Source organism: Protopterus annectens, chromosome 3.part0, assembly GCF_019279795.1.
Source record: "Protopterus annectens isolate FY-2018-M chromosome 3.part0, PAN1.0, whole genome shotgun sequence".
In the NCBI taxonomy this organism is placed as follows: Eukaryota; Metazoa; Chordata; order Ceratodontiformes; family Protopteridae; genus Protopterus; species Protopterus annectens.
The window spans coordinates 659180229-659199993 of NC_056731.1; positions in this window are offsets into that span (position 1 = coordinate 659180229).

The window sequence follows — 19765 nt, forward strand, 5'->3', positions numbered from 1 at the left end:
TTGAGAAAATGAATGGTGTGTGCCTGGAAGCAGAATGTCTGCGTGTGTCTGTGTGTATGAGGGATGGGGGGGGGCATCCATCTGGCCATTTATTTAGTCTGCACGAAAGTGCACCATTCTCTATTTTTTTTTTTCCATTTACCGAAACTTTAAAGTTTGCATTAACCACTGCAACTAAGATCAGTGGGCTGTACACAGAACTGTAATAAGCCGATCGCTTACAATGTATTGATCGGCTTATTACAGTGAAGGTCTTGAATTTTTTTTTTTTAGTAGCTCTTGCTGAGGGAGTGTGGTGCTGGATCATACCACAACTCTCAACCTCTTACAACCCAAAATCTGGACAATGCCACAAATATGGAGGGGGGGGGGCAAAGCCTGACATAATGGGGGAAGAGGACTAAAAATAAGGAAAAAATTTAAATGTTCTTCTGATACACTTAAAAAGTTGCTAGAATAACAGGATTTGTGATACCATGTATTTTCTGAAGGATATTAACTTAAATGCATGTCATTATATAGTGACTAGTTCTAGTATCACTGATTTATTAAACAAATGGAATTTTTATGAACAGGAAGACAAAAATATGGTTGAAAGACCTGGTTTGAGTTCATTCTTCTGTATTGGAGAAAATATTGAGGAAGAGACTAAAGAAATTATTTAATTGGCCGTAAAGTCAAGTTTTTATGCCTATATAGATTGATTGGTTAACCTTAGTAGTTGGCAAATTATGCCAATTTGCATTTTATTTTAATGTGTCATCTGACTCAAGTGTTGGGATTGTGATTGGATGTCTGTCTTTTTAAAAACAAGATGCTCAGGACTAGTTAATCAGGATCTGAAGAAGGCATTTTGCCGAAATGCTTGTCCTGGTTCTGAGGATATAAGTTGTTTTTATCCATTAAAGTTTTATGTTTATTTCACTGTGGTGGAATGTTCCTTGTCTTTTCTGCATCCCCTGGGAAAGTACTGTGTATTGGCCATCATACCCCTCCACTTCCTGAATCTGTACCGATCTGCTCTTCAGGTCCGGTGTTATTGGACCTGACAGGAAGTGAAGCACCTTTGTCAACACCTGATGATCGGCCTTATGGCTCAAATAGCTGGGAAATACCTTGATGTGGTGGAACCCATCCCAAAAAAGGCAGATTTCATCTTAGCTGCTCTTAAAGATAGGAAACACTGGAGCAAGGATCCACCAATTGATGGTATAGTGCTAGCAGCAGCCACTGATAAAGAACTGTCAGAAGAGAGTTCATAAGTAAACCTCCCAACAGATAGTCTAGGGTGACAAATACAATTGGGAAGCACACATATGCTTCAGTGACTTTTGCCCTCAGATAGTTGAATTATTTGGCTCACCTAACCAGATTCCAGAGAGACTTGACTAATGAAATCAAGTTCTCTCATGGGTATTATAGGTTCATGGGTCCATAGGTAGGTACTAGGCTATCAGCCAGAGGGCCAAAGCAAGCCTAGCCAACAGTGTATTGGCTTTCATCACCCATGTATTGTTAAGTTCCTGCCCCTATATTGAGCAGTACCCCAGACGTAATCCCAGGGGTGAACTTCCTATCACCCATCCACTTATCAAAGTTTCTCTTGAATAGTGCTAATGATGAGCTCTGCTTGACATGGATGGGAATTTTGTTCCAGAGCATGGGAAGTCTCTGAGACACAAATCTATCCCTCCAGCGTGTCTTATTGTTGTGGTGATGTTTAAGTCCCTAGAGTGTGTAGCTTGGGGAGATTGGGATTACTTAAAGTGGAGCATGTCCAACAATTCCAGGATTGACATAGCTATGTATATCAGACAGAGGTCTCCTTGGAGTAAGTGGATGCGACCGAGTAGAGTTTGAGTTTCTTGAGATGGTCGGTATAGGGCAATTGTGTGAGGCCAGCGAGCCTCTTAGTGAGGTACTTTTGGGGCCTCTCAAGTTGCTGTATGTGTCTTGTGAGGTACATACCAAATGGGGCATTGTATTCAATGATGGGTCTGATAAGTGATGAGTAGAGGGGAACAATGACTTCTTTATTTCTAGATGTAAACCCTTTTGTGATTGTGGGCCACTTTGAAAGATTTTCTGACAACTGTGGCAATGTGGTTATCAAAGGAGAGGTTACTTTCCACTTGGGTCCCAAGGTCTCTTATCTCACTTTCTATGTTAGGTGTACTTTCCCCTATTTGGTTATTCATGGATACCGTGTGTTTTCCAAAGGGCATAACAATGCGCTTTTTGGCATTTAGTTTGAAGTCATGATTTTGACACCAGATGTCAGTTTCTGTGAGGCCCTTTTGCAGGATGTCTACGTTGGCAGGGAATCAATAATGGCACCCAGTTTGCAGTCATATGTGAACTTCATTAGCCATAGACACTTGGTGTTTGCTTGCACTTCAGAGAAGTATATACCGAACAGGAGGGGTCCCAAGACTGAACCCTGGGGTACTCCACATGTCACTGGTTTGGAGTCGGATCTGGAATCAGCAACTCTTACCATGTGGGTTCTGTCCATGAACCAGTTGGCCACCTATCTCATGACGTAAGGGTTTATGCTAAGGCTGGTGAGTTTATCAATGATTTCTGAATGAAAAATAGTGTCAAAGGCTTTAGCGAGGTCCAGGTAGGCTGTGTGGACCACCTTGCCCTCTTCTATGGTCTTAGTAACTGTTTCAAAGAAATCTACCAGGTTTAGAAGACATGACCTACCTTTTACAAATCCAAATTGGGTAGCATCCAGAGTTTGGAGGTTACCTATATCTTTGTTTTTGAGATCCATGATAATATGTTCCATGGCCTTGCAGACCAGGCTTGTCAGGCTAATAGGTCTATAGTTCCTGGGGTCTGTGGTGGTTCCTCCTTTGTGGAATAGGATAACTGTAGATGTGCACCATTCTGCCAATATGTTGGCAATGTCATTTGTCTCTGTATATTTTGTGCCGTTCTGTTGTAGCTTGGTGCAGATCTGGGTGTTGCCATGGAGATTCTTGATATAGTTAGAGAATGCCTTGTGGTTCTCTTTGGAATCCCTGGCAATTTTTCTTTCAGAATTAGCTTTGGAGGATTTTATGAGAGATCTTAGTTTCTTACTGAGGCTCATCAGTGAGTTCCTCCATACCTGGGTTTTTACTTTCTTTTGAAACAGTTTCTTCCTTCTGTTGTAACATTTGTTAATGGCAGGGGACCACCAGATCATCTTCCTTTTTTGGAGGATACCGTCTTGGTTTTATTGGGGATAGCACGATCCATGCACTCATACAGGTGCTTGTAGAGTGCATTTGTGTAGGATTCAGCAGTCATGACTGTATTGACTTACTTGTGGATATCCAGAAAATGGTAGACTCAACTTTCTACCCTACAGTTCACCTCAAATGTGACCATGCGATTGCTTTCCAATGCAGCTGATGGCATGGCAGGAGCAGCAGGCACAAACATTACCATAAGCCACCATGCCCGGGATCATCTTTGTGATTTTGTGGAAGGTTTCAAGTCATCCGTTCTGAATATCCACTACAGTGGTTCAACTTTTTTTAGGCATAAGGTTAAAAATACTCTTACCAGGTGTCACCAGGATGGTAAGACTCTCTGCAGTGTAATCCGGCTTCTTCTCTACCCCAAAAAGATCCTTCTCTAGGAATCGGGGAACAAGATGTGGTTCCATAAATTATACAGTTCTTACCACCATTTCCTAGATGATAGAGCTTCCTGTGGTAGAAGGGGAGGTAATTCTAACAGATGATGCCCTAGAGATAGAAGTGAACCACATAGACAGGGCTTTCATTATCCTTTTATGGAGAAAGATTACCAGTGCTCCTGAACAGTTGCCCAACTGATGCACTTTGGAGGCACTTGGGGCTGCATGTCTTTGCATCCTCAAGCCTTGCACAGCATAACTTCAGATTATTGAGTGCTAAAGATAATTTCCATGGGCTACTCAATTCCTTTATTCCTTCCACCTCAGAAAAAAGAAAAAGTCCCCAGTGTTCTACCCAATCAGTGAGACTTAGCAGTCATACAAATTTGAAAGCTGCTATAAAAAAGAGTCCTCTAACCAGTCCACTAAGACCAGTTAGAATCTGCAGTCTATTTGAGGTTCTTTTTAGTACCAAAGAAAATGGGGGACCTTAGACCCATTTTGGATCTCAGTCACTCAAACCAATTTGTGAAACAGATAAAATTCCAGATAGTCACAATGAAGAACATTTTACCTCTGCTGAAGCAGGAAGATTGGCTGTGCTCCATAGATCTCCAGGACATCTTTCAGGCCTAATGGTGTCCACAATTTTAATGGTTCATGTAGCCAGATACTAAGGGAGAGTACTGCAGTGGACTTTTGCAGTATAATGGTCTCAGTCCATTCATCCTTTGTATGCAAGATTTCAAATTACTCAAGTTTGCAGACAACACATCTCATGGTGGGGAACGTCTCTCACTGAAACCGATGCTCACCCTTTCCAATCAGATTCACCAGTATCAATAGTAACCACAGATGCCACCCTTCTATGGTGGTGGTGGTATGGGACCTCCAAGGGAGAATGGTCCAAGGTGTATAGTCGTCACTAGACGTCAATCTTCACATCAGTGTCTTACAGTTGAGGGTAGTTTTCCTAACATCGCAGGCATTCCAGGATCTCCTACCCAAAGTTGTGATTTCCATACAGATGGACAACATGGCGTGGTATGTTACATCAACAAGCAGGAACAGCACGTTCTTATTCTCTATGCTAGAGGCCATGGGAGTTTGGCAGTGGACGATGTCTTCACACTGATTCTGATAGCAATGCACATTCCAGCATTGACAAGTCCGTTAGCAGACAAATTGAGTTGAACTGTCCTGATGCCTCATGAGTAAGTCCCTCAATTCTACAGTGACACAATTGATCTTCAGTCACTGGGGCCAACCTTGCTGTGGCCTTTTTGCATTCTATTTCAACAACAAATGTAGCTGTGATTTTGCCCTGATCCCACTACAGGGTCAGGCACAGAGAGACGGTCTGGTCCACAATTATGTTTTTGCTCCTTTGTTCCTAATGACCAAATTCATACATAAGGAAATACGGTGCAATGCCACGTTGATCCTCATTGCTCCCTTTTGGCCCAAACAGACATGGCTCCCCTACCTATGGCTTTTACTAGTACATCCCCTATGCATGTTGGATCACTGGCCAGACCTACTGATTCACCCACCTCAAGACCAGTAGTCCATGAAATTAACTGAATGGTTCTTCCAGTTTTAAGTATAGCCAGAGATGCCAGGCTGTGGTAATCAGTATTCTTTTCTGCTTCTTAAAAAACATCCACTATAAAGATATACCAGAGGAAACGAAATAAATTCTCTATTTAGGTCCTATCTAAAAGTCTTGATCCTTTGCCAGCACCTGTTGCATCCATACTAGAATTCTTATCTCAACACTTTGATAAAGGTTCCAGCTTTGTCATCATCAAGGTCCAGCTGGAGGATATTTCAAATTCTCATGTTTGGTGTAAAGACATCCCTTTAGCCTCACTGTAAATTTTCAAAGCTTTCTTGAAAGGTACTTCCTTACTAAGACCTCCCATTAGAGAACCAGCCCTTCTGTGGGATATCACCATTATGTTGTAAGCTTTGTCTCAGTCTCTGGAGCTCCAGCCACAGCATATCTAAAATTACTTACTTGGAAAAAATATTCAGTAGTGCCAGTGACAATAGCCAGATGAATTTCAGAGTTACAGGCACTCTCTTGAAAACCTCCTTATTTAAATTTTCCCAAGGATAGAGCCTACCTTATGCCGATGTGTCCTTTATTCCTAAGGTGACATCTGAAGTAAACCTTAATCGGTCCATAAACTTACTAATGTTTTTCGCCAGACATTCAAACAAAGGAGAATACTTGTTGCATATGTTAGATGTCCACAGACGACTAAGATTCTACATTCACAGAACAAAACAGAAGGGACAATCAATTGTTCATTTCATTTTCAAAATCAAAATTGGGGGGAGCAGTGTCAAAGGTTACTTTGTGTAGAGTTACTTTGTGTCGATGACTGACAAACTGTATCTGTTTTGCTTGTTATGGCAATAATTTACCTCTAATAGGAAAACCAGAAGCTCATTCAACTAGGGCAGTTTTGACAGCCTTCAATTGGGGACTATCCATTGATGACATATGTGCTGCAGCTGCTTGGTCTATGGTGCACACATTTGTGTTTCACTATAAGCTGGATGTACAGTTCAGGTCACGTTCCTCTTTTGTTTACACCATACTCAGGCGTATTTTTCCTTGATATCACCCAGTTTGACAGCTTGGGATTCTGTCCCATATGTTTTGAAATGGACAAAAACAGACAACATTGGATGCAAAAGTTATGTACTTTCTAAAACGTTAGATCCATGTTGTCTGATTTTCATCTAGTTCAAACTCCCTATCTCCTTCCTGTCCCCTTCCAGGTTGTCACCTATGACTTCGATACGACTGAGTAGACCCTTTATTCTGTGTCTGTGCACAGTCATGTGAGACTATACCCACTCTTCCTCAACAGGTCGGGATGTTCCAGTTTAGGAGTTCTTTGTATAAGATTGTTCACATATGAGTCAGAGTGGGGCAAACTCGATCTGAGCAGCTAAGATGGAGTCCAGAAATTATGGGTATGGGAGGAGCCATACCTCTAGATCTGAAGAAGCTTCAAAGTTAGTGATGAAGTTGGATCTGGTCAGATCTGACAACCCACATGGTTGAACCAGATGAAATTCAGATAACATGGATGTAATGTTATGGAAATACGTAACTTTCATTTTACCTATTTAAAAAAGATTATGCTTGTGTAGTTGAACCTTTTAAAAGCTTGTAAGGTACAGTTATTGTTACATACTCTTTTCAGTATTCTTCTCTTGGAATATTTAGATTGATGCTATATCACTTTCAAGCTTTGATATATTCAGAACTATTATGTTTCAGCTTTAATCACTGGCATTTCTTAAAATCATGTAGTGGTAAGTTTTCAAGGTTGTTGTGTCTTGCGGCTTTTCCCAGTTAGGTCCCCACAGCAGAACTCCGGTCTGCTAATGACTGGTAGTTGATTTTACGTGCGGGTTACCAGCCCTGACGCACAGCCTTCAACGAATGCGCCCATTCACGCATGTCTCCACGCAGAAGACGCTCTAGCTGAGAATCAAATCACACAGCGTCTTACTGTGAGGTGACAATGTTACATAGCACCACCACCGCTGTTCGGTAAGTTTTCAAGGTAGATACCTGAAATTTAGGTTTTACTAAAAGTAACTCATAATTCAAAACAAAGCATAGTTACAGCACATAAGTAAAAAAAAAAAAAGAGTAAATATAACCATGTCACAAGAGCAAATGTAAATAGTTGAACTCCACGGAGTACTTTAAAACATTAACTGAAACAGTGACTAGTAGTATGTGACTTTAAGGTAAGCAATAATAAGAATTGGAAAGAATGTGAAAGGAAGACTTATTAATCATGGTGCTTGTATGAAAAAAGGTAATTTCTGTGCAGAACTCACCATAACAGTAAATTACTGTTTTTTTTCCATATCCACTCCGTTGTGTGAGCTATAAATTTAAATTAGTAATCAGCCAGTCTGACAAGTTTTTTTTCCATTGGTAATGATGATATACAACCCAGGAAAAGTGAATGGCTGCAGTTATAAGATATTTAAGAAGCCAACCCCATCACAAAGGAATCTGGCACTTTGTTGATAGCACTTTTAATTGAGTGACTAATAATCACAGAGAAATCTTGGGTTATCAGAAGTGTTTCCATTTGGTAATGTAATACTTTCAGAAAAGATGCCACAGAGTGTAAAATGTAAAAGATGCATAAAGCTTGCAAATATTATTTTTGGTTACGTATTGAAATGTTGGCTCTCAAAATGCCAAAAAGCTAAAAAAATGCCAAAAACCCACAGAAAAACTAATCTTGAAAATAGCTCTTCTCTTTAAAAATTCTTTTTGCTCCCCCCCCTCAAACTTATATATGTCAACTCCAAGTTCACCATATCTTCGAGGAAAAGGGGATATTGTGAGAAATGGCATCTGGGCTTTAGTATATGAAAGTCTGTTCTTTCAGCCATTCAGTCTCAGTGTTTTGGTACTTGCTCTAGCAGGTCATAACATTTCAAATGGTTACCTTTATTTTCATTAAAAATGCAGCAAAATTGTGAATAAAGGGTGACAGTGTGTACTTAAGTTTTTTCTGTAGAAATGCAGCAATCTTTAAATAGTTAATCTTCTCTCTCCACCTCTGTCCAGACAGACAGACACACACACACACACACACACACACACACATATTCAGGCAGGGCAGGATGCAGCACAAGGCCACCTAGGCAGCTATCTATGGCCTGGTGTGGCTGGGGGAGAGAAGTTCCTGGCATTAGAAGGGTAGTCTGTAGCAGGCTACAAACTGGGAGGCAGTCTTAGCCACTGTTACTTGACCATGGATAGTCCATGCTGCTTCTTGTTGTGGTACCAACATGGGGGTGTGGTTATCCTTGACAATTATTGCTAGTCACCCTCCTTTTGTAGTTTGTTCCATGTTTTGGGGCTGTAAAGCACGGTATGAGGTGTAACCTGGTAGTGTTAGGGTGCTCTTGTGAGCCTTAACCCAGTTTTCTGTTACAGGACAGATATCAGCATTCTCCATGCTGAGGGGAGTTTAGACTGCATGCATCTTGCAGTTTAGACTTCTGGCATTGGGTAGCATTACATCTAGGTTCTTATCCCTTGTGATACCTATGGAGGTGGGTTTGTGTTTTGAGCCTTACCTATTCAAGGCACAGTGGGGGTGACAACAGCCTTTTCCAGTATCCTAAAGGCCAGGACTGATAGGTGCACGCCATCCGTAGCAGGTGAAGCATCGTGTCTTGCTCAGCATGTCATCCCAGGCTGGCACACATTGGATCCCCTTTGACTAACAGCAATACTTAAGCCAATTATTGTAATTGATCATCTCGTCTTCATATTGTGGCATCATGCTTGGTGAGGGTAGGATGTTAGTCAGGGTCATCAAGTTTGCATTTACTGCATGGTGTTACATTGCTTAACACATGGCAATCATGCCTCAGGTGGTGCTGCAGGGCTGTCTATGTTGGATGCACATACTACACTCCCTGTACATGTTTGATAGCAGGTTGTGTCAACTTAGGCATCCCTTTTACTATATATGTGAGTCAGAGAGAGGTATCATTTCCAGGGTTCCTACTGAGCCAGTGTATGTGCTATGCATTGCCACTTTGCCAAGGCATACTGGGCATGCCTCCTTCTGCCTACTGGGGCAGGCTCAGGTTGTTCCTCCTCTGAGTCACGCTCTGCCTGTGATTGGCTTGGCAATGGTGGAGGCTGTTTGGCCCAGCCCTATGCTGGTCCTGCTGCAGCTGTTTTCGCAGAATCATATTATGTAGCATAGCACATACCATGACAATTTGGGTACATGTAGTTGGTGAGTACTGCAAGGCTCCACCAGATGTGTCCAGGCACCGGAACCATGACTTGAGCAGCCCAAACACACGCTTGATTACATTTCATGTTTGTGCGTGTGCCTCATTATGGCGTTCTTGTTCAGGTGTGTGTGCATTTCTGATGGGTGTCATCAGCCACAGCTCCAGTGCATAGCCAGCATCTCCCGCTAAGTGACCATGTGGGATGTCCCCATTGGCAAATGTCTGGTACAGCTCGTCAAATGCCAGATATGGGAATCATGGTAGCTTCCAGGGCAGCCAGCACACACATTCATTATTATGCCCTGGGCATCACACACGACCTGGCAGTTGATGGAGGGGAAGCCCGTGCGGTTAATGTAGGCCCTACCCTGCTCACCAGCTGGTGCTTTGATGCGTATATGCGTGCAGTCTATTGCACCTACTACCTCAGGGTATTCTGCTATTTGCTGGAAGAGATGCATATTGCTGGCCAATACCTCATGGGAATTGGGGAAATATACATGCTCACCGACATGTGCTGACATGGCATCCAGGAACTGGTGCAGTACCCTGTATGCTGATGCCTGTGATATCCCCATCATATCACCAGTTGGTCTCTGGAAGGTACCTGTTGCTAGTATTCTTAGGCCAACACATACCTTGGTTTCCACTGGGATGTGTTCCCCTCTGTTGGTTCTGTGTATGAGGCATGGCCTGCACAGCTCAACAATTTGCTGCAGGAGGTCTCTGTCCACTCTATCATGCTCCACTATCTCCAGCTCATGTAACCCCTGGTAGGTGACCCTGGGCCTGTACACTCTTCTCTGTCTCCTCACTGTGGGTTGTCCAGCAGCATTTGCATAGTCACCACCCTCAGCAAGTTGCATATGTCCCCTTATAACAGCTATGGCAGCCCCTAGCATTTTTGGTCTGAGTAAAGCTTTTTCAGTCCTGTTGCAGTGTCTCGAGAGAGAAACATTCTGCACTGTTGTTTGCAGAGTTTTAAGTGCTGGGCTGGGCTACTGTTCTGCATGTGTAATTGCCTTCTGATTGTTTTCACCTGCTAGCTCTGCCAGTAATTCCTGCTAGCTTCCTACTATTTCCCATGCTTCCTTTTTCCCTTCTGTTTCCTCAGGGGGGAGCGACGCGCATGCCAGCAAAAACACACTCACAGTGGCTAACACACACGCACACATGCTTAGACGGACTAGAATCTGCTTATTTGGGTTAAAACACACGCACACCAGCGCAAACAAGCTGACAGGTGTTTAAACAGGCTCCTACATGCGTATTCTGCCTTAAATGCACGCACTCACACTTACACATGTGCACTCTAGCTTACTCGTGCCTACCAGAGTGCACACGCACGCATGCATGCATGCCCTGCAAGAAACTTTGGTGCTATCCATAGTGTACACCTTCCATTTCTTGGCTTTCCCATGCCTACTTGTTGACACTCCTCTTTCCATGATGTGCGACTGACAGCTTTCACATGCCACTGTGCTCCAATGAGCTGCAGTCCTTTCATACATTCCCCCCTGTGATGTCACCTATCTCCTACTCTGTTACTCCCCCTTATCCTACTCCTACACTGCACGGAATGTGCTCATTTCCTGTGTAACAGTACGATTCACTATCCTACCACTCATTTACATAGGATTGTCTACTAATGCTTAGTTACATGTCTTACGCCTGCTTCCCCTTAGCAACCCCTACTCGGTGGCCATGTTGTTTTAGCCTGCTATTCCCTTCCATTGTAAATTCATGCTTTGCATAAACCCACATTTGTGGGTTTAATTTTTTTATTTTTCTGTTTTTTTATAGCGCAGCCCATTTGCGCAGCGCTATGTTTAAACATCGGCAATCGCCGGAAAAATACATTTTTATTTTATATTTGCATCAGGGTACGTTGCCAGTGGCCACATATTTGGCCAATGGCATGCTGCCTGGGGAGATTTGCAACCTTTATTTGGAGGTGACAAGGCTCCATTGTGTTATTTGCAGAACGGTACTCCGTTATCAACTGAGTACATTTCTGCAGATAACATGGCTCTTACACGGGCAGGTTTCTGCTTCCAGGATCACGAAATTACCTCATTCGCATGCCTTTTGGCTGCAAGTGAGGTAATTAGCATATCCACGCCCTGTCCGTGTAAGAGCCATTTTAGGTGCTCTCTTACACGCACATTCAGGCTGTTCATGGATCGCGATGGCTGCATGGAGTCTTCCACTACTCTTAGACTCCGTGCAAGCCATCGTGAATCCTCATGGCATTGTCCGTGGCCTCCAATGTTCTTATGTACTGGAAAACTTCATCATGTATACCATGTAGCAATCTCCTTATGACTCTCACTGGCAACAACTTGGGCCTGAACTATGTCATGGCACCTATACTGCTGCTGCTGCTACTGTATCTCTGGAGCTAGTTATGAATGATGCCTTCATCTGGCATCCCTGTGTACAGGCTGTACTGGTTGCACAGTGGGTAATGGAAACTCCAATATCTTTGTGTCTTCTTTATAGGTTCAGCTTGTCTGCAAGAAAGCAGTGTTGAGCTGCAAAGTGATTCCTTGCTTTCTGGTAATGTGTAAGTCTGTGTCAGTGACATGCAGTTATCAACTTGCTTGGGGGTAGGGATTCCTGCCAGTACACTTCCAGAGAATCACTGTCCTGAGGCTGTGTCATGCTTGTGAGAGTAATGGCATCATTGCTGACAGCAGTTCTGCTCTCAACATTGTTTTGCTGTGGTGCACCACAGGCATGTTTTTGTTTGTGGTGCTGCACCCATGAAAATGCATAATAACTAAAACTATCCCTAATCTTATGAAAGAGAAAGACAAATACAAAAGAGAAAAATTTCTGTCATAGTAGGAGATGAGTAGCTTTATTCCAAAGCATATAGCAAGCTGAGTCAAGAGCTCTTTCACATGTCCATTGCCTTCGAGCAGCAAATGAGATCTGAGCAACTAAAGTGGAGTCTAGGAAATTATGGGTAGGAGAGGAGTCAGTGCTCTGGATCAGAAGAAGTTGGTGCAGAGGCTGAATCTGGTTGGATCTGACTACCGCCACGCTGGACAAAAATCAGAAGACAGGTATCTAATGTTATGATAAGTACATAGCTTTCATTTATCTGATCAATGCCTTGTGTGCAATACATCTTTTAGTACAGTTGTGTTAAGTTTACTTACCATCGCAGTTAGGGTTGCCAGCTTTCTTTGTGGCTAAAACTAAGGTCACACCATTCACATCACCCATAACTCCACCCATTCCCACCCCCTTTCCCATATATGCTACACCCATTTTGTGACATCATTGTGACATCAGCTGATGGGAACGCCCTCTTTTTCTGTTCCAGATGCCTGCTTTCAGCCGATTTACTATGCTTTTCTGTAAAAAAGCATAGTAAATCAGCCAATTTAGCCTTTTGTGAAACAGAATACTAGAGTTTGTACAGTGTTTTCCTGACTACTAGAGAATTGATTTGATTTGTGGATAGTCCAGAAAAAAAATGGATAGGTGGCATTGACAACAGGGATGGGCATTGACAACAGGGATGATTTCCAATTTCCCACCTATTGGTCAAAGTTATGCTTAAATAGGGCTAGGGATGGACTCTGCTTCACATGAATGGGAAGCTTGTTCCAGTGCATGGGGACCCTCTGAGACACAATTGTGTCTCATCAACATGGCCTATTTATGTCACAAGCAAAATTTAAATCCTTGGAGGGGGGTAACACAGTGTAGCATGAGAGAGTAGCTGTAGGTGAGAGTTGCAATACACAAAAGTATGAAGATATAGGGACAAGGAGTAATTGGAGGGCCTAGTGTGTGTTCAGGGTGGGGGGAAGCAAGTGCTGGTATGAAAACTCTGGAGGGATAAATGCAGTCTGAGGATGACAAGGGGATTTATAGGTGATAACAGTAAGGTAAGGGGAAGTTAACTGGAAAGAGTAATGTGAGAAGCAAATTGTATATGGCATTGGACAGATGAGGATAAAGATGAACAGCAGCAGACAGTAGAATACTGTACAGTGAAATAGGTATGAATTAACATTCAACAATTGTACTCCTAGCACAGTATCTAAGGTGACTAGTACACAGAAAGTGAAACTACAGATGTGCTGGTAGAAATGTGTCAGAACAATCCGTATACAGTAATATAAACACGTACATAACATTCAGCAAGTGTACTCCTTTCAGTGTATTAAAAAAAAAAGCCTACTACAAAGACACTCAACAGAACTGTGCTGGTAAAAACGCATTGAGTATGTAAAACATCACAGTTGCATAATTGGCTTCAACAGCATAGTACAGGAGAAAAACAGGATGCTAAAAAAAGTCTAAAACTATGTGTAACAGCCTTCAGTGTGACTCGCAAGAACACCCAGATGAAACAGCGTTTCCCACACATATAGTTTAAAGTTGGTTATACAGGTAGAAACTAAACATTCCCCTTAGCAGTAATTACTGTTCCAGTACAGACCGAGTAACACAATCTAGTAAACCTCAGACTGGGATGACACTGAGATGTACTATCTGGCGCCCAAAGAGATCAGAGGCAAATACAAGGCCGAACCAAAAGCATACACCAGAAGTAGAATAAGAATTTGTTCTGTAACCAATGTAAAACTTGGTAAAGTCCATACAGTGTGCATATTATTTTATGCTGTGGCACCTTAGACGGAGCTCACCCATGTGAATAAATTACCTTGTACTGGTGACAGTATGCAATTCCCAATCCTACAAGCCAAGTGCAAAATCAGAAATCTCAAAGCACTCTTTGGAACTGTTAACTTACAATTAAACTCAGGAGTTCAGTAAGACAACTGATGGTGCAAATATGTGACAGCTTGCAAGTATGACTTCAGAGTGAGCGCAAACAAATGCACATTTCCCATTACGGCTTCTGCATAAAAATAGCTTCTTTAATACCCTGGATTGCGATTGTAGTTAAAAACAGTGATCAAGATGCAAAGTGTAAGCTTTACCAGTGCCAGATATTCAGAGCAATCAAATAATCAGCAGTCATATAAACAGCATAATAGATGCAACAAAACAAATGTTGCTCAGATAGTCCTTTGGAGAACAGCAGTACAGACAGCAGAGTGCACCACTATCCCTAAAGCCAAACTACTACCCATCACCACCACGACCCAACTTTGTGAACCCAACACATGGGTTGTCAAACAGAGAAACTACTATGTAAACCTGGGAAAGTAAAAGCTATCTTAATGGAAGACAATTTCCCAGTGCCCGCCACATACCACAAAACAATAAATGTACATGGCACTATACAATGCACTCTTTCATTTAAGTGCCACTATGCTCCTCAATGTGTTGCACTATTTGATAAATCAGTTAAAAACAAAAACTGAAGCAGTTGGCATTCCTGATCTGTCTATGTGATGTGCAAGAAGATCCAACCAAAATTAATGTACTGTCATTATACCGGTACCGCTTAAGAACGGCAATAATAAAGAAATAAGTTATCTACATGCTTTGAACTTCTGCAGCATAATACTAAACCAACTCCACTCTTGAACTCCCTATAATTAAAATAGAACTTGACCCCACCATTCTATTTTGTACTAAAAGTAAAGGTAAAAGTAGTACAAAAATAAAATGGTAACATGTTAGATAATATGTAGATACTGCTTACCTCCTGAAGTCAAAAGGCATGATGCTTCGTTTACCTAAAGCAATTTTACAACCCTTTTAGTAAGAACAGAGATGCCCTAGACTGAGATTCCATCATACAGCACCCCTCACCACTCATGTTAGCTTTTTCTCTCTTTTCAATTCTGCCAGCTAGACAGAATGGACATGATGTGGTAATAGGACGCTTTGCAAAATGTGATTGGACTGTTTACAACGAGACTGACCATTGGCTTTTGCCCTTCACTTAGAGGGCCTGACATGAGTGTGTGCATTGTGGTAGAACCTCCCTGATCTGTATAATACTCAGCAACTTCTGATTCGCAGAGTAAGATGGCGTGGGAGAAACGCTTTAGATCGGATTCATGGTAGAGGCAAACAAAACCCGGACTTCACATGTCCGGGTTTGAATGAAATTTCTAACCAGACAATTGTCAGAAAACCGGACAGTCCGGTCAAAAAACGGACAGCTGGCAACCCTAATCGCAGTAGATGTACAAATAGATCACTTGAAGTAGCCATTACAATATGGGATGTATTTTGCCAAGGATATCATACATCTGGCCAGTCTACAACACTTTAGGTTCCTTCATTGAGTGCCATATATTTAGGAGAACTTGGAGTAAGATGTGCAATATTGCCAAAAGGGCACACAGCACTGCCTGGTACAGTAATTTGTAATAACGTAGACAGAAAAATTATGGAGTCAAAATTGTCAGTCTGTACTCATGAAACTGACAGTAGTATTACTCTGGTGTGCTTTACTGCCTGACTTGACAAGTTTAATTACTACAACTGCAAATTGGATGCTGCAATACTTATTTTAGTGAAGCGTTGTAAACCCTCTTACGTGATGTTTTCTGCAAACTGCACATCTCTTTTGTTGTTTTAAAGATACAGAAGTCAAATTATTAATGTGAAATATATGAATAACTGTCTGGCTGAGTCGGGTCTACTGCCAATTAACAGCTCAATATATGATAAGTGTAGCAGTAAGATTGGAAATATGCACAAAGAAAGGCAAGGAGGGCCTCAAAATAAATTAACTAATATGGAAAAAGGACTAAAGGATTGCTAAACAGTATCAGCTGAATTAGAGATGATCATATTAAGCTCCCAAAGTGCCTCAGTTATCTGCATTATGCAAGTGATACATACATGCACAAAATAATTAGTAGCCCACTGCATGGAGTATAGAAAACAGTGAGTTTTCAGTACATGCTTTTACTGTGCCAGCATCATAGACACAGGTTTGCAGTCTACTGTTTGTGGAGATGATGCCAATGTCATTGAAAATACAGAAATAACATGTCACTAGGCTGATGTTCCTCAAAGAGATTGTAAAACATTTTATTTATTATTTATTTTATTTTTATTTTACATTTGTTGACCGGGCTAGTCTAGCTGGAGATATTTCCATTTTCAGTAGAGGCCCGGGGAGAAAAGCTCCACATACTTAATAATAATATAGAAAATACAAAGCAATAAGAGGCAATGCCACACCTTAGGAAGGAATTAACATAACATTGTACAGTAAACCATCAGGATTAACAAATTATGGTACATAACCTTTACATAACATTTGTTGCCAGAGTAGTAATTTAAAGAAAGTGTGAGAAGTGAGGTTACAAGCTAAGAGTAGAGTATTAACTAGTATAGTAAAAAGTATAACATACATAAGTGAACATAATAATGTCTGGTAGAAATAAGGAGGAAATAAAAATAGTGTAGACAATGAAATAATCAAAAGTTATCCTGCACTGTTGTATGAAATTTAATTTGAAATTGTTTACATAAATCTTTCTGCTGCTGCCTAACAAATGATTCTGCAGGCAGAGGGGAAGACATTTGAAATGGCACTCCCTTCCTTTCAATTGTGAGCTGTCAGTTGCAGTGGCAGTTTTCACACCTCTGCAGTAGTGTGGGAGGAGGGGACTTTCAATTCAAGCAGGACTACAAAAGAACATTTAGAACAAAGGCATCCAATTTAGCTACAACTCTGTCTGCTGCTAGATAACTTCAAATTATACTGTAAAGCAAGCTCTGATCTAAACATAAATGAGGGTGATTAGCAACAGAAAAGAAGCTGGCCTAACACAGAAGAAATCCAAACTGACAGTGAGTCACAGATTTCCCATTATATGTCAATGGCATGGGAATTCACACTTACTTCCTTATGTCTGGCATGAGTCACAGAAAGGAGACTTGAAATGCTTTATGGGAAAGAGAAAGGCTTGAAGGAGAAGAAGATCACGTTGATATAGCAAGCCCCATCGGTAGCCATGTTGTGGTAAACTAGCTAAAATTACTAATAAAGCACTTGGAGTCAATTTTAGGTGTTAAAATAGGTCTGGAAACAAAGATAGACTGAAAAAACAATATTTTTTTAGTTCTAGGGTGGAGTGTTCCTTTAAACTGTAAAGGCAGTTCAGTCAACTGGAACTACGAGATAAGAAGATAAGAAAATAAAATTCCAGGCCTGCTACAAGAAACAGAACAGACAAAGGATTTTAAAGCCTCAGATTGTCGTAAATGAAACATCCCATTCTCCCTGGTGCTGCAGAAAGCCAAAATGAACTGTTCACATTTCTGAAGATGGGAGCAGGGCCGGCCTTAGCTGAAATGGCGCCCTAGGCGAAGTAGTGCTTTGGCGCCCCTTAAGCTCCACCCACACCAAACTCCAGAAACATTCCTATTTGAGCCACACTGACAGGTAGTTGAAGCCCCATGAAGCCACTACAAGTTATTTCCTTCAATTATTTGAATGCATGAAAATACGTAAACAGTTTATCATACTATAGGACGAAAAGAAACCTTGTTATGTAGTTAAATTGCAAGTGAAGGTGGAATTTTCAGTCCAAAGATGCAGGTAGGGACACACACTACCCTCACTGATATTTAAATGATGGCTCCTCTGGTTGGCTTTTGCCTCTGTGCTGGGGATATACAGCAGGGGAAGAACAAACAAGCTTAAGAGAAATAGGGGAAAGTTTGAATATTGACAGACACAGAGTTAAACACTAAGAAAAAAAATGTACTTGTAACATTTCAACATAATACTAAGATGATAGGCTGGACCAGCACTGGGCTGAAGCAGTGTTGGTATGGGGCTGGCATTGGTTGGGACATGACCAGCGGGCATAAAATGGCCATATCAGCTAAGACACCAAACTTCCTTACCACAGCTCTGCCTAAGCAGACTTATTTTGGTCTGTGTTCATATATGTATGACTGACTGGATCACAATTTCCTATGGTAAACAAGGTATAGAAAACTAAAGTTCCCCTGAAATGGAATTTTATATAATTTTATGCTTAATATGGAACCCCTAAAGCTAGCCAAAGTATATGCATACATGTGTATATACATAAACATATATAGATTTATGCATGTTTACCAACATATGTACAAAGAGGTTAACACATAACATACTCATGTCCTCCATACCCTTATAGCTCATATTTGCTGTGAGAACTAGTTTTAATGTATCTGTTAAATGAGTAAGTGAACTGGGGCCATGGCTACATAATGCAGCTAGAGGTTGTGTGGAAGTAGTATGACCACAAGTTACACTAAGAAAGAGAGGAGTGCTGTTTCGGAGGTAAAATATGAAGTATGTGCATTGTAAGCAGGCAATTTATTTTGGAGGGTTAGGGACGGAATTTTTGGATCAAGGAGTTGTTATGGTCAGGTTCAGAAATGGAATTTTCAGGATCAGGAACTCCTTGTAAAAGGAAGGAGTTGGGTGCTAAATTAGATATTTTTTAAATGTACAAAAATACAGTATTTTTTTGTATGAGTAATAGAAATGCAGTCATATTAAAACAAGTTTTCACAGTTTGCATACAGTTTCAGTAAATAAAATAACTTTCAATCAAAAATACTGATAAGAACAAACAGATCTTACAAGGTTTGGAAACCAAGGCTAAAGAGGCATGTAGATCATTACAGGGTTTTGATATTTTTAGGAAATGCTTCAGACACAGTCAGTTGAGTCACTTAAGTTAGTTCATTTGGACTTATATGCAGAGACTCTTTGCAGTACAGACACATGAGCCTAAGTACAGAAGTCAGGTGAAATATCCAGCATTCCAGAATATTAATAATACTATTCAGGAGGAAAAGACTGTTTCATCTCATATTATTCAGGAGAATCAGAATATAAAGAAACTTTGGATATATTTATCAGTACTGTTACTGTATACAGCATTCCAGAATATTAAAAAAAATCTAAGGACCATTATAGTTTAACAGCACTGTTACTGAAGACAGTATTTGAATGTTGTTAACATCTGTATATAATAAAGCATTCTTAACTAAACTACAACATGTACAGAATTCATTTTGAAAAGTACAAAGAAACTTGGCCCATATAAAAAAGTCTGGCACCTGTTCAGCTCAGCGCTGGGTAATTAACAGATAAAAACATTCATTCCAGTCTCATTCTAGTTACTTTCTCATTCCAGTATCCTACAGTCATATTATTTCTTTCACCGGGGATGAAGTTTTAGGGTTAAGGATGGAGTGCTGGCACAGTGCATTTAAACAGTGTTGGATAGTTGCTGTAAACAGGTGTACCCCATGTTCACATTCCAAAAGTAAAATGCACAAAACAAATTACTCCTGCATGTTACAAGTAACCATCATTGTGAATTTGGTCTTTTTTGGACTCTTTAGCCAAGAATC